We start from the raw sequence: 17,343 nt of genomic DNA on the forward strand, positions 1-17,343 counted from the left end.
AATAATTTACTGGAAGTATTTAGTGAAAGTGTTACCCTATTAAAAATAAATTGTACAATTCCGATGACTTCAGTGGAAAGTGAGCGTTGTTTCTCAACTTTAAAGAGGGTTAAGTCATTTTTGAGAAATACCATGTCTCAAGGCAGGCTAAATGCTCTTGCGATGCTTAGTATAGAAAAACAATTGATATCGTCAATACCAGACTTTAATATTCGTGTTATTGACGTGTTTTCAAAATCCAAGGATCGGAGGATGGACTTCTTGCATAAATAGGTGAGTCTTTTTTGCACTCCCTCATATTCTTGTCACCGGCCGCCACTGGTTGCACGACAACTTATCTTGCGATGGTTTGCAAATCAACGCGAAGAAAACCAACGTTTTGTGTAATAGCACCTGTCCTGATTCAGATTTCCCTCTGATTAGCGACGGGAAAAACATCGAGAGCGTCGACAGCTTCAAATACCTGGGGGTACACATCATGAGAGATGGCATTTTGCAGAGAGAGCTCGCTATCCGAATGGGAATGGCTGGAGAAACATTAAACTCGATGCGGAGTGTCTGGGACTCACGATTGTACTCGGTCAAAAACAAATGCCGCCTATTCGACGCTTGCATTTGGACGGTGCTGCTTTACGGTAGCGAATCAAAGGCGGCGGAGCTACGGGATGCTGCTTTGGAACGAAGCAAGAAGACTTGCGAGGGACAGGGATTCTTGGAGGCGTGGTGTCCATATGCTCCGACTAAGGGGCGGACATGGAAGAAGAAGAAGATCTAAAGCGTTTAAAAGACTTATTTTCTCCGTCCGATCCTCATCACCACCCGTTAGTCCACAGAATCTTTATTTATGCATTTCAGCTATTGAGTGGACGTCACTTCTGACTTATTCTAGGAATGCATTTACATTAAAATTAAAAGTATCACTTGCATATTTACCATCGTTATTAACAGAAACACAACAACCCACGTGTGCCTTCACTTCCTCCTACAACTCTTTTTACGTGTAACTATCCAAAGTAGCCACTTTCCAATTCGGTACTCCAAGTATACGGCAGTAGCTTCATCTGGCCGCTCTCCTTTGCATTACATTCCTTGACATTAATCTCTTTGCCAGTTCATTGGCATTCATGGTGCACATGACCTAACTACAAGTTATTAAACTATACTGAAATCTTCGTACGGACCGTAAATCAGCATTGTATATTCTTCAACATCGCTACAGTAGCTAATAAAAGTCGCCAATGCAGATCCACTAAACGTGACTGCTAGATTTACAAACAGTTCAATAAAAATAGAAATTCGAAAACCAAAGAAGGACAATGAGCGCCTGAATTGAATCCGCATTTCGTTTGCGTGAAAAACTCTAATTTGAATGTATATAATTACAGACATTAGTATTGAAAATAACATATTCCTTTATACGTGTTAAAGTTTGTTACATGTTTCTCTACACTCGAGAGTCAAAACTTCTTACAGTCTTATGCCGTGTCCACACTGGCAACAAGTTGCTGGCAACCTCGTTAGATTTTACGATAATTATGATAATTATCGTAAAATTTCTTAAGCAATTATGCCTATCGTAAAATTTAATGAGGTTGCCAGCAACTTGTTGCCAGTGTGGACACGTCATTACACTCTTACAGAAGACATTACGTCGCTATAGGATTGGTTTGTCGAATATCCGTTTTTGTCGAAATCGACCTTTGAATGCAGAATAATTTTTTTGTATCTAAATGGACCAGAACCAATCCTTTTCTTTACATTGCTTTGTAATGAAAACAGCATTCATATGCTGTAAAAACAACAATTTAAGTACCTTCATGTATTTAAATATAGGATAATCAAATTTTTTTTTCGTCTCCTGAACAATTGACATTTGGTCTATTCGACAAACCAATCCTACAGCGACGATTAGGTATCACTATTTTTGTGTTCCGTGGCTAGAATAAACCTGATCTGAGAGAATTGAAAACGAAACGTTTTACCGACCCCTCGACTAATCCACCCGTGTGCAGTGAGGACATTGTGCGCCAAACGCAAGGGCGGGCCTGATTATTGTGAAGGTCGTATATTATTTGGAACCCCCTCCGCGCCCCATCATTGGTGTTCATGAGCTAATGATGTGATATTAGAAACTCAGAGAGGAAAAGGCTCGAGAGTATTTCAATCTTCTTTGAGTGGTGGGCTTGAATAGGCCAGAGCGAGACAGAGCGAGTGAGGCATGCGCGTATGGTCGGACTGTTGCTAACCAGTGCTAGTTTCTCGCATTCAGTCGTTCCGCGGTACGGTAACTTGGCGGTGCTCGTTTGTTCTCTATACTAATAATTTAATTTTCCTCTCGAAATCAAATTCCCAGTTGTGACAATCGTGTAATATAATCATGCTAACTCGATATTTACAGCGCCGCGCTGAATTTTCACTTTCGTTGTTTTTGTTTTCGCGCAGTTTGTCTATTATTATTTGAGTATTTTTACTGTTCCTACGAGTTTTCCCCCGTTTTGCGTCGCGCTAAATAATTCTTCGCTTCCTCTATTTTTCAATTAGGTACGCAAAAATTTTACGCCAGCGATTCGGACTAGTGGGAAAATCATTTTGAAAAAATACTTCCCAACTATAATATTAAAAACAAGAATTATACCAATAATACGAATCAATACTTCCAACGTGCCGAATAATAAATATTATCAGATAGAAAATAATATTTTGTGATTGTGATTTTAATTTTACAAGACCATGGATTTTGGAGTATCACTTGCTTGTACGTATAATATGCATTATAATAATATTCATTACTAACCCCTTTCCATATCAGGGGTGCGAAACTGCATACACGCGTAACCAACATGACAGGCAAAATAATGTAGCAATATTATATTAATTGATTTATATTTAAATTATAACAAATTGAAATAATACCTATGTCTGTATTTATTCGTCAGTGGTTATAAACTAAGTAATTAAAATGAAACTACTTAGTATTTTAAAATAATATACAACTGACATAAATAAATCTACTGTCACTGTTTTAAAAATACTTACCATATGCGAAAATATTGACCAAGCAGTAGAAGTCATAGTAATATTATGCGTTGTTGGAACATTGTTCAACATTGAAAATTGAAATATTGCGCGTAATTTATATCGTTCCGGTGTCATCTTATCTTACCTTGGAGGTTTTTTATTTTATTTATTTTTTGTTTACAGTGGGTAATTTAAACCGTGTAACTAAACAAGAATACATATAACATTATCGCGGAAATAACGGATATTTTCTCTAACGCTATATTTATATATGTACCCAAAATACTTATAATACAACCATATTATACCTAATAAAGAACAATATATTGTACTTGATGACAAATAATATGGATTTTCTTTAATATGACCATCCATCCATCCATAACACAATCATAAGCAAAGTGTACATTTTACATTACCATTATTGATGTATTCATTTATTAATCACAAAAAACATTTTACCCTCACCCTAACGAAATCTACCATAATATGTCCCTATAACTTTGTTATTGAAGTCAAAATGTCCTTAATTGTTTTATCCAGTCTGTCAAAATATGTAGGTAATCAATAAGTATGTTTATAAAATAATAATTTCGAGCCACGCATATTATAAGCATTGAAGGGGTGTATTGCAATTATGTTTTAATATTAATAAATCGTCCAATTGACTTATAAATAAATAAATAATCGTAGAAAATATTACAATGTAAAAATAAAAACCGATAGCATGTTGGAACCATTAAATTTGTTACGAGTGCCGTTTATTTTCTACCACTGCTGCACTACTGGCAGCCCCTATGCGGCGAACCTGTCATTTTTACTGCACATTTTGCAGATTATTTATGCATTATTTATTATTTTTATAAAATATAATATGTAACTTATTTTATATTGATATTTAATAATCAACAGTGTTTGTAGTAGGTATCTATCTACATAATGGTAGTAGAGTTATGTATTCTACCCATGATCCCCCATATTATTTAATTTGTTGAAATATATATTTTTTCAATTTTTTTTGAATATAATTTCACAAAAATGATAAGTAGTCACTTGGCCGTCGGCATCTTAGATAGGTATTTATATAAGTAGTATCGTAAATATGGTTTAATATTCTCGAAATAATTTCAAATTTAAAATATCTTTTCCAAAATATTTTCGAGAAAAACTTTTTGAAATACACAAACGGTACCAGCAATTTTTTTTTATAATAATTTATTTAATCGTCTCGGCGCGTATTTTGATGTCGTCAACACAAAACTGTTGGCTTTTGGGGCAACCTATAATCTGTCTATACCTAATGTATATTATAATAAATGTAATTGAATTTTATAAAACTATAATTTAAGTATTTAGATATTTATCAGGCACGGTTTCTCCCGTTTATTAAACGTCGGTATATTTTTAATTGATATAATTACGTACAATAATTTATTATTTCCAATTTACTTTAATAATAATTATTATTTTTCATGGTGATTGACCTTAAATTGGGGTGCACCTCCCCTGGCGATACTGTCGAATGTGAAGTTATTTGCAATTTTGTCGCAACTAGGTAATATTTTCTTTCCCACAGTTTTTTCGTGGCATGTTCCAGGCCGAGTTGTGGATGAAAAAACTTTACAAAGGTATATTCAACATTTGAAAAAGTTCCCAGAAGTTCAAGCAAGGATTTTGCCGCCCGAAAAATATGCACATGTACGTGAAAGTTCTGTACTCAATATTATTATAATTATTAATTTTATTTAATAATTATAGTTATCATTATTTCTCAAAAATGTGGGCCTTGTTCTCAATTCACTGTTCTTCTTTTTAAAATCTTATATGTTTACACGTCATGTTTAAAAAAATACTAAGTACATTGTCGTGATATTGCAATTATTTTTTGTTGATTTTTCATTGTTATTATACCTATAGTTTTACTAATTTGTATCCATATAGTATCTATGGAGTATCGACTGTTGAATAATTAATTGGTGACTGAATCTGTATCGGTGAACATTTCACACAACTTTAACTAACCCCTCAGCGTGTTTGTGCTACGGGCAACCACGCTCCTTTGTAAACCTAGGAATAAAAGCTTGCGTCATAAAAAACTTAAAATCAACGACGTTGATGAAAACCGTTTGTATAATATTAAGGAAGGCGCCTAAATGTTTATAAATTAAAAGGTACAGCTAATGAGTATAGGTATTAGCTGCAATTAATTTCTCACAGCAGATTCATTTGTAGCAAACTTCACACTCTTTTCGCCCAATATGTCATACCCAAAAGGATTTAAGAACAATTTTGGATTCTGCAAATATTGCCAATGTCAGACTACCATTTTTAATAATAATTACATACATTCACCACTTTGAACACAACATAATATGTACAAAGCATTCACAGCATAATACAAGATGTAGCTACTAGCTATAACAGGAAAGGACAGACTGTCATCAATCATTGTCCAAAGGCAGGCAGCCAAATACACCGACCTAGCATTATTTAGATAAAGAATCACTCAAACTTAACAAAACAGGAAAATACCCATGGCATAATAAAAATGCGCAGAAAATGTATTTAACCACATGCAAATGTTCTCAAAGTGTGCAATCAAATGTTGTAATACAAGAAGTTTATACGACTAAGTACATGTACGTTTATATTATCCCGAAGTCTTTGTGTACAGTGTTCATTATTATTGATTCTGGAAATTGACTTGGTTATTCGGCAAGGTATTTAATGGTATTTTATTTGTTTATGGCTGTATGCCTTATACCTCTAAGAGGATCTCCACCTGTTTATTTAATGTGAAATAATCTGCGAGGGTGACATTGGTATATGTCATGTTTTTCTTTAGGTTAATATTTATATTTATACTAAACTAATATTGAGTGATTGCGGTATGGTGGTACCTCGGTATACATATTATATTGGAAGCCATTATCTTGAATTTAGATTTTAATTGTCTAAATATGTTTCGCATTAGACCATAGGTGCTAGATTCCAGAACTAGCGACTAACTTAATACAATAATTGTATTTTCTTATTTTATAATATTAACTTTACTTGCGTAATTATAAAACAAAAATATTATTACCTAATAATTATTAATAATAATTAATAGCTAACTTTTGATGTGGCTGTATAATAGGTACGATGAATAAAGCTGGCGCCCTAAGATGTATCAATGGTGTGGAGATGTGAAAGTGTGTGCGTACGTTCATATGCATACACATCTTCAATGTGTGTGTTCAACAGTTTATATGCATGGGACACAATCTTTAACACATTGAAACCCGCAATAGGGGATATCAATAATAAGAATTATAACTCTTTTTAGACTATAATGTATCTCTATAACATTAATTTATTTCTGTATGTATAATAGGTACATATCGAAATTGTACATACCTGTTGAAACTATAATATATATCCAAATCAATAAAATTCTTAATTTAAATGGCTTTTCCTGTAATGTTGCAATTCGCTTTTATACATACGCCCATAGAGCTTATGTCTCTCTTGATGTTATTCGACATAACTTGATCCTTTGTCTTTTCCTTTACGTCTCTGTCCAGATACTTTTTCTAGTTCAGTGTTCTAACCACCGTTTCTAATTTTAGCAATTTTAATGAACAATTTTATTATCAGTCGACGTAGCCACGATTATTTTGATATGGGTCTACTTTTTTAAGTCATCTTCATCATAATTCGTGGCGCAAAAGCCCGTAGTGGACTCTGGTTTCCTCAAGTATTCTTCCCCAGTCCAATCTTATCCCTCCGCAATCCTTTTTTAAGTACATATGTTTAAAAAATGTTATCTATTCGTAAATAAATAATTCTATTATCAATTCTGATTCATAAAACGATTTTTATGATATTATAAATATGACTTTCGGTTGAAGCTTTATCAAAAGTTGTCAAATTTTTTCACCACATACCGTTTTTGGAAAATAAGAACAATAATGGACTTATTTTTGTGCTGAATAAGGCAATTAGTTCGAACGTAAAAATGATTTACGTTTCTACTTATAGCTCAGTTCCCACAAATAAAAGTATTTCCTGCACAAACATTCTTTCTGAGTATTTTTTTAAAAAGTATACCTACCTACATTAGTTATTCCAAATGGTGAAAATGACATGTAATGTTTTAGCATATTCTTCTTTGTCTAATTCTAATACAATATCTATCAGTAAAAAAAATATTTCAGTTAACTCTAATTACTAATTTTGCTACATACCTAGGATTAAAGGAGTACGGGTGACATATGCAGTGTTCACGTTAGCACGTACATATTTAGCTTTATATGAGTGAAAAGGATTCAAGAATTTAAGTGTTTTATTAAAATTAAAATTTATTTATTAACATATCGTCGCTGTAGGATTGGTCCTGCACCTGCATATTGGACTGCAAATGTCAAATGCTCTGGAGACGAAAAACAAATTTCATTATCCTATATTTTAATACATGGAAGTATTTAAATTGTTGTCTTTACAGCGTATGAATGCTGTATTCATTACAAAGTAATTTAAAGAAAAGGATCGTTCCGGTCCATTTAGGTACAAAAAATCATTCTGCATTAAATTAAAAGGTGGATTTCGACAAAAACGGATATTCGACAAACCAATCTATAGCGACGATATAATGAACATAACGATTTTCAATTTCAAGACGTTCACAACATGGAATTAAAGAACAAATATCAGCCTACTTCCATATAAGAAAAACAGTAGTTTTACATTCACGAATATAGTACTTATTATAAAAATGAATCGGATCCTGTATCGTTAACGTACGAAATGTGTGGTCGTATATCAATGGTTTTTGTATTAGAATTAAAGTTATAATAATTTCGCTGGTGCGTTGAACGCACGGGATCTACGCACGAACAGGACGCGGTCATAATATTCAATAATACGCATTTTATTTTTGTCAGTTTCCAGCAATCAGTGTTGAATGATTTTCATTGGTAGGTAGCTAATGTTTCTAACAAATAACTGTTAAATCAGTATAATAATAATAAATTATAATATTACTATGAAAAATAGGCAAAATAGCCTGTTTTAATTTTACGGTAGGGCTTTGTAAAGTAAACACAGTGAACCTATTAGGATAATGTTGGTTCCATAGAAGAATGTTTCGAGTACTTGGAACGGGAGAATCATCAACTCCAAAATAAAGTAAAACCACATAACAGATTAATAAATATAATTCAGACAAGCTATAGGTACCTACCTACCCCAATACACTATATTTTGAAACAGAGTTTTCAATGTGTGAGTGTGTTCTTCGTTAATGAAACACACATATACGTGCAATGGTGTGTATTGCAATCTTCAAATACACCAATGTTAAATGAGCATCAGTGCATAAACCGAGAGCAGTTGTCAGAATGAAGACAAGTGTATTCTTAATACGTGTTTAAGCTTATCCCATATTCTTCCCCACTCGCGATCGGTTGCCACCCGAGGTGTTTCAGTTCCCATTAATTTTGTTTTACCTGAGTAAAACGAAAGCATACCGAGACCACCCAACTTAATGCGCCGTAAAATTGCGTATCTCTGACATATATTGCGACACAATTACCAGATACTGCAATTAGTATTACATTTGAGAATAAAAATTGAGCTGCGATGAGGCGAGGAAGGAAGAAAATTCCAAACATTTTTAATTTAAATGTATTTCTTGAGACTTACACAGTTATTTGTTAGTCTATACTCTATGTTTTGGTTTTGGGCTCTCACTGTGTATTCCTTCTTTCCTTGACGTGGCCATTGTCAAGAAATAATGGGGTAATGTTTACTATTACGTGTTTAACTGTGGACTGTGTATGTTAAGAATAGCTAATAGCAAACGTTGCTTACAGTAAAACAGGTGATCATTAGGTACTATGCTAATTGAGACCAGAGATGTCTGATGAAACATTAGATCTCCAGGAGTTTGAGAGCGCTGTTAAATGATCCCTAAACGTCGAGGAAAGAATGAAAAGAAAGAATATACGGTTTAAATTACATCATATGCAACGAATATGTACGTACATATAACGTCGACACTACGTTGTTAACGCCGCCTCGACTGAACATTTACTATCATTTGGTTCTTCATTTGTGGGTGCAATAGTCTCCACAAGTTGCTGTCCCCATTCTGATCTATTTTTCGCTAGCTTCCCCCAATTACGCTATCCAACCACTGCTACTAAAGGCTTAATTACATTGGCAGACCCAACCCGATCCAACGATCCACGCCGACCGTCGTGGCCAACGTTTTAACACTATTTGCACCATAGACTATAGATACATATAGACGCCACCCGTTGCATTGCTAAATGAAGCTACGTGCCGTGCGTTTGGTTTGTGGGCGAGCGAACGCATTCGCCTATAAATTTTCGAGACCATAGACCATTTCGCTAGTGCTCGCCCAAAGTGCTCGCACTAGACGCTCAGAATTAAAATATAATTTTCTGTTTTTTTACGCTATATAGTATTTTTAAGCGGTCAAAATGCAACCAATTAGGTAAATATATCCATAATTTAAGTTATTTTAAAGAAACACTGGGTCACTGATATTAAAATAAATAATAATATACAAATAAATTGTCACGAACATGTATCAACTTACCTATGAAACGTAATACCATCTTCTTGCTTAACAGTACGGCTACCATATTTTAATACAACATGCAGAACCACCTTTCCTACTTAATTAACTAAAAATATTTACCACTGACTTTATGTTTAACACAAAAAATAGCAAATTTAGCAACACGAACAACACGCTACGTGAAGCGATTCAGCACGATTTACCGGCGATATTTTTGGAAACCAACTTAAAAATATGTAGACCTTTTATCTTACTCTCGCGCGTGTCGCAGAGATTATAAGGGTGCCGAATACTTTCTCACTCGCACTCATGCATCGTTTTTGTTCAGGCATTGATTTGCACGCAACATTACACGCAACGATTCAATCGCGTTGTTCCTTGTTTTTTAACGGTTTAAAATAAACAGTGTTGCTATTATTAAAAATATAGGTTGGCCGAAAACTATTTCTTCGTTAGATTGGTGGCAACACTGAACAGTATTCCCGCGCAAATGTACGTCAAAACTGAGCTGTCAAACCTAGTGGGCGGTGTTCGGATATCTTCGTACGTTCCCGCCAATCTTCGCTTGGATCGCTCCCGATCCTTAATAACCGTAGAAGAATAGATTTTGACAGTCGTGGCACTCCGTGGCAGACTATCGGGCCAGACGCAATCTGCCAATGTAATTTGAGCTTAAAGCTTACAATCGCTCTCCGTCCCGATTGATCTGGGTCCAATATTCAATTTTCAGTCTTAGACAATATCTTCCATACTCTTCTTCGTCATGCGCGTTGTCCCCTGGTTTATTGAGTCACCTCTGAGCAAACGATTTGATGAGATCTTCATGGGACGAAGCGTTTTGTAGTACTGCGGTACTGGTACAACGCCCTAAATTTGAACAACTAAAGAGTAAAGCTGCGACTTGCAGATGTCCCTGAGAACTTCGAGGAGCTCAAATGTGCCCTGGCATTAGGGAAGACAGAAGAGCTGGGTACAATAAGTATTTTTAATAGATATAGAGAGAGAGCTTGCACAACGTATCCTCAGATGAGAAGAGGCGACATGACAGCAGGCCGTAATTAAAACCTTGGTGAAATTACAAAAAAAAAATATGGATTTTCGTTTTCCTAGATGGCGATTTGGGATTTACGCACTTAATGATTAACAATACATCTTCTGAAATGTGTATCTATGGTTTAACCGTTTCCATAGTTTGATTATATAAATTGAAAATACTGTCTTGATGCGTTAAGGCTATACTTCAGCTGGGGCACGGTCTAAAACGATTGTGACTGCGCGACGCGAAGATTGTGCAAACGACGCGTGCAGAACAAAACATGATTTGTCATAAAAATTCAACATGCGTCCATTTAATGTTATGTTTATTGTTCTATTAGTAATAATACTAATATATTCATTGACATGTTTTTTTTCCAAGTAAATGGGTAACGTTTTTTAGTCATCTTTGCACGATTTAAGAATTAATTACCCCGACGCCATCACAAAACAAATTGACGTGTTCACAGCTCGACTATCGCTCTCCGATTGGCAGCGAGTCGGAAATTTCATCGCACCTATAGTTGAAAATTATTTGCCGTTTCACTGAAGTATGCTCGTAATATTTAAAAGCAAAATAAGTTCCTGTCTGTTATTAAATGCCGGTTTCCTCGTTTGTGTGTCAATTTTTTCAATTATGTACATTAAATTTACAAATTGGGTCAAAACTTATTCCATAGAAAGAAGACAATAGTTTTTTGTAAACCCAGTCCCTACTTTCGAGCGTGCTTATTTCGTAACCAAAACAATCCATTTTATGCATGCCGCTGTTTTGTGTTTTTGCTATGGCTGTAATGCATTCAGCGGAATATTTTAAGTAACTATCTTCGGCCATATTCAAATTCGTAATAGTAACGATTTGATTTTATATACTAATTTATTGCTTGCGGTGCCCCAGATTCCGAAATTATGCCACTGCATTTTCCATTTTGAGTACGTCGCGAACAAACAATAAACAACTTATCCAGTTCAAGTTTAATCCAAAGTTCAACAAAGCCACAATATTCTAGTTACTAATGGAATATAACTAGTCTTATCTATTATCGAAACTTGTAACGTTAAGTTCAGTACATAATATTATTGTCCTCCGAAAACAAATCATGTCACTTTGTATTCTCTGTCGGTGCTGGTTTATCATAAACGCCATAGAGCAGGCATTTTAGTCCGTGAACATGTAAAAAGCGTGTACACTCAGTAGTAATAATATAAAATGACTAACTAAACTAACTAAAATTTTGAAGGGGAAGCATTAACCGTTCCTATTGGTATTTCCATAACCAACTTACGTGAAAGCCATTTTCAAATTAACAACGAGGAAGCCCGCGTGACCTCGTCATATATCTGCTTCACAGAAAGAGAATAAATGTGTATCCCCGTGCCTTATGGGGAAGGCTTCTACCTACCAGAGGCACCTAGCGGAAAAATAGGAAGCTTGCAATTTGAGACATTTTTTGGATAATTTACAATTTCAACTTGTAGTAATAAATAAATATGTATCTGAAAGAAAAATATTTTTTTATTATAAGTCAAAGATAAACTTACAATTGTATAAAATTTAAAATTTTTTCTCTTACAGATTTTTGACTAATTCATAGTTTTAATATTTTTTATATTTACTTTAAAAAACATCGATTTTTATAAAAAATCTAAATGTACCTATATAGCTTGGAAATCCGTTCCACGTACGGTACTCGAGACTGGATCCGTGTGGGATATATGCTCTGCTGGCTTTACCCAATTTTCGTGACCCTCAGAGGGGCTAGGCTCGCCTCCCATGCGGATAGCCTATCTTCTTCGGGTGGGACGGTCAGAGGTATGGTTGTCGCCATAAAGCCTTTTCTGGATTTTAGCCTTGTTGCATATTTTATAACTATGCATGACGTGTCGCGGGTCCTTCTCTTGGGCTGCCTATTCAACTCGGGCTGCAGTTTAGCGTCGGATTAGAGGGGGGGGGGGGTTCCTGAAAGCACGCGAACTTTGAGGACAGGCGTAGGTTTCAAGTACCCCGTCATGATCCGGAAGGTTTCGTTAAGCGCATAAGATCAATATAATTATATTCTTATAGTCAGTTAAAAATTGAACAGACTAATTGCTCTTTTCGCATTTTGCGCCCAGTTTACTGGTTTTCGACTATTTCCAAGTGAAAAATAACGACAAAATTGTCTATATTCACGTAATTAAAAACTATTGCGTGAAACATAATATTGACGAAAGCTATCCGCGTGAAGCTGACACTCTCAATCTGGCAAGTGTGTTTGCAGGGAATTTCGAGGGTTGTTCTCCATATTCGTGATTGGTTTAGTGACCCCTCTGTGGTGTCCATCTTAACTGTAACAGTTACTGTAAGTCAGCTGAATGTTTGACACTGTTTCAGGTCAACAGTCGTCGCTTGATCGATTGATTGCCGGGATCGACCGGCCAATCAGCATGTCGCTTCCGTTGTGCAACTTAGTTGCGAAACACCCAGCCGACCGGAAAACTTCATAATTGATTTGTCGCCGCATAGCTTTCCCACATAATACTGTTGACAGTTTTTTTTTCATTATTTATTCAAATTAGGTAGACGGTCCACTTTTCCGAAATGAAATTTCGTTCTTTCGCCGTGGATCGCTGGACAAGGCGATGAAGTAATTAATTCTGACTATCAAACGGAACGGACAACAATGTTTCTAATTAAAAAGAAAGCCTCTTTTACGCGGTGAGATGACCCTAGATAGGCATATACCTAAATATAACTAGCATAACTCTTTCCTCGCCAAGTTACCAAATAATATGTACAGTACCTACTTATTATATTGTACCTATTCTATTTTTACGGAGTTAGGGTTGCCTACTGCTTAAATTTTACACAAAATTTGTACGGATATATTCACAGAACAGATAATAAATAGAATACCGATAGGCTATAATCAATACGCCGCATCTTAATGTAGGGTTTTTGAATATGTGAGTGTCCTACGAAAATGAAGCACGCATTATGCACGTGCAATAGTGTGTGTAATACACCAACATTAAATGAGCGTAAATGCATAAACCGAGAGTAGTTTTCAGTATTGGGAAACGTAAAACGTATTTTTGACACGTGTGTAAGTTTAACCCGGATTCTTCCTTACTCGAGTCGGTTACCTGCTATCGCCTTAGGCCATCCTCCCACGGCGCAACTTATGTCCGTCGGAACTGAAACTAAAATTACAGCCAGTATCTAGCTAATGTATTTCAATGGCGGCTCGCTGACGGCGAGACTGGAATCTCTCAGCTTCAAAACGGTCGCGAAGAGATGCGACATGCTAGTCGCGCGGTCTCTGAAGTTTCCAGTCACCGTAAAACAGTGGTACCAACATCATTAGATTTCGGTGAAAAATCATATTTTCTTACCAAAATTGGTTAAATATTAATTGGAAAATCATAATAACCGTATGTAAACGCTGCAGCGTGCGTGTTGTCAGTTTTTGTACAACACGGTTGACAGTTGAGTTTGACAGTTTGAGGTTATGTGATTATTATTTCAACTGGGTTTCAGTAGCGCCGTGTGCGAAGCATCACATTGGTCAGTTTATGAGTTCCTTCACAAACTAGTTCCATCAGATTTTAGTTGCGCCGTGGGAGGATGGCCTTACCCGTTATGTATTTCAGTTCCCATTATTTCTGAGTTCCTTGGATATATTATAATAATATAATTGTATAATATATTAATATAGCGTCATGACCACCATTGACTTATTAATACCGCACGAACGAATGCCATTTTATCCTTTTGTTATTCAAGTTCCAGGACGAGACCCTAAAATTCCAATCCCCAATTCTGAGAATATGTTCCAAAATTGTGCGGTGCTAGGCCGTACATAACATGAATGGGATTAAAATTATTATCATGGCATTTTTGCACCGCGTGGTAAAATTCTTCGTATTGAAACCATTATACTACATAGGTAGGTACTGAATTCTACCTTGGAGAGAATTAACTTCTTATCATGATTAGTTCCCATAAATTCGTGACATAAATCATTTTCCATCTTCATGTCGGGTCTTAAATTTTCTTAAACTTCATTTTACTCAGCGTGTAAGATGGTATAGAATCTAATTGGTATGCTTTGCATTTCTCGATATTGTTTCGAGTTAGGTACACCCTACCATGGTTTGCCTATCAGCTAGGACGCTCTGCTAGCCTTAAGCTACATTTGAGACCTTTAGAGACGCTTCCCTTGAAGATTGTCTGCCTTCTTTGCATGACACGATGAGAGTTTTGGTTGTTACCATAAAAATAAATATACCATTAAACCACTGCATCGCGCAATCAGTGCAATGCGGCTTCATTCAATAATCTCTTACGCAAATATGCATCTACATTTATCTATACAAAAGAACATGTGATTTTGCTAAACCCGGGATTTGAACTCGAGACACACGTTACCCCGCTCGGGCATCGTGGAATAGTATCCATAGTTAATTGAACAAATCTGTGTGTGATAGGAAAAGGGAACTTCATTAAAGCGTTAAATGTGCATATTAACCACAATGCATTTAATACACGAATTAAAGAAAAAAAAGTCGAATTAACACCACTGATATTATTCGCAAACAAATTTGTTCAAAACTCAAATGTTCTGTTGGCTCTCATGACAGGTATATTATATATTTATATAATATAAATATATTGTAAATGTAAACCCTACTCTATACTATACGTATTCGTAATTCCTAATCAGTGGCATGGGCAAAGGGGCCAAAAGTGGGTGTCACTCACCCCATGACATATTCTTAGACACGTTTTTGCCGAAACTTTCTAGTCCCAACATTGACATATTATTATTCTAAATTAACTACCTATCTGATCTATAATATTCTAAATAAATACATACATAAAAAGGACGGTTGTTGTATATTTAGTCATTAGTAGAAGCCAGCGGCAAACAATTTTTGAAAATTGCATATAGGTATATTGGATTATTTGTTAGGTTAGGTTAAGGTAAGTTAAGTTAAGTTATTATTCTTGAATTGATGGATTTTGCCGAAATCAGCTATGAAGATTGCCGCTTTTCCCGCCTGGCTTCCAGTAAACAGACTTGTATCAAAAGTGCCACCCCACCGCTTGCTTTGTGAATGAGTATTACCTAATAAATTAAAATATAATTTGTAGGTAACAAAACATTATTAACATAATGAGGTATTATAATATTTATTTATCCTCACTCTCGTTGGCATTTTTTTCAATACTGACAGATCTCTTTCACACTTCTTGATTATTAAGAAAGTTTGAATATTCAAACCAATCTATGTACCAATATATGGGTTGATTTTAAATATATCAATTTAATAATGAACAGTGCAAGGTTAAAAGCACCATGGAAAATTAATCTTTTTGGTAAAGAAAACTTGACAGTCTGATGAAATTGTTGCCCTGTCGGTATTTAAATTTTACCCCGTTGGCTGAAAATCCTGCGCACACCATTGTCCATATTCCAATGGCGCTTAGAGTTTGTCAGTAAATAACGAGCGTGACATAAAAGTAGGTAAATATGTAACTACTTTCTTTACTCTATATAAATCCATTCTTTCACACACAAGTCGGAATATAATAATATATCAACGAAGTGTATATACCCAACAAGAAGTAATTTCATTATCATTTATTTTATTTAGTGTTTAGTGTCGTTCGAGTCGTAGATTTCCCACGCACCAAACAGAGCTTACTTTAGAATAGAGGGGTGCCGAGTATTCACTTAGTGTAGCCAGTATCTATGTAATAAATGTACAAGTGTTTATAATTTATTAATACTTTTTCGTTATCAGCTGTGTCGGTTGTGTTGCTTCATGGTTATTTACGTAAAGTCCCCAACATACAATTTCAACTGGGTTATATTAAGTTGTTTCACTGTAAATGGAATCTACCAATTTGGTCATGTCCAAAGATATTGATGGAAATCTTATCTATGAAGATGAGTCGTTTCCATACATACGAAGATGAAGCTGATAAAGATATTGGTTGGGAATTTATTGCATCCTGATCCCCCCAGGATGTTAAATTTAAATTGCTATTTATGATATAATATATATTGACACAAATAATCAATATTATATTTATATAATATACAGATTTACTTAATTCATAATTATTTATGTCGACATATATGTCTTCCCTAATACGATACATTATAATATATGATATAATAAAATATAATAAGTATAGAATGTATAGATGAAAGCTTAATGTCGAATACACTACACTACATACTAGAATATTTTGATTGTCTTTTCAGTAGCGGCACGTGTTCCAGACTTCAAACAATTATAACGCCTCGGAAAATTATACAATAGTTAAATTTGCAGTGTTGGTAATTAAACCAATAACAAGATGTCGCACCGTTTCATTTTAATTGTCCATCTCTAAATATAGATAGACAAACTCCTTTGTCGTCTGCTATTTTAAATATTAAGATTACGGCATATTCAAGGCATCACAATGCAGTTTTATTGGCTGAGTTATGTCAGTTTGGTTAATGGTTGTACAATGTACAAGTAGGTACAATATTGAAATAGCGGGTACGAGTATTTTAACATTTTCTCATTCTTATTCCATTGTTCCCTACCATATAGGTACATTCGGATGGTATATTCGCAAAAAGTATTGATAATATTGGTTTTGTGTCGAAAGTGTATAAATTTGCAGTGTATGAATTATTAATTATTGAGCATCAGTTTAT

General features: G+C 35.0%; 1 long non-coding RNA gene across 1 annotated transcript in view; it reads left to right on the top strand.

The window, feature by feature from the left end:
* Positions 1–2,267: 2,267 nt before the first annotated feature.
* LOC147063280 (uncharacterized) overlaps positions 2,268–17,343 on the top strand; it is a 60,702-nt gene continuing 45,626 nt past the window's right edge. Inside the window, exon 1 of the long non-coding RNA XR_015072138.1 lies at positions 2,268–2,755. This is a non-coding gene — a long non-coding RNA (uncharacterized LOC147063280). The remainder of the gene's footprint in view (positions 2,756–17,343) is intronic.

The sequence above is a fragment of the Rhyacophila brunnea genome, unplaced genomic scaffold, assembly GCF_057557595.1.
Source record: "Rhyacophila brunnea isolate RB1 unplaced genomic scaffold, BYU_Rbru_1.0 scaffold_9, whole genome shotgun sequence".
Lineage (NCBI taxonomy): Eukaryota > Metazoa > Arthropoda > Insecta > Trichoptera > Rhyacophilidae > Rhyacophila > Rhyacophila brunnea.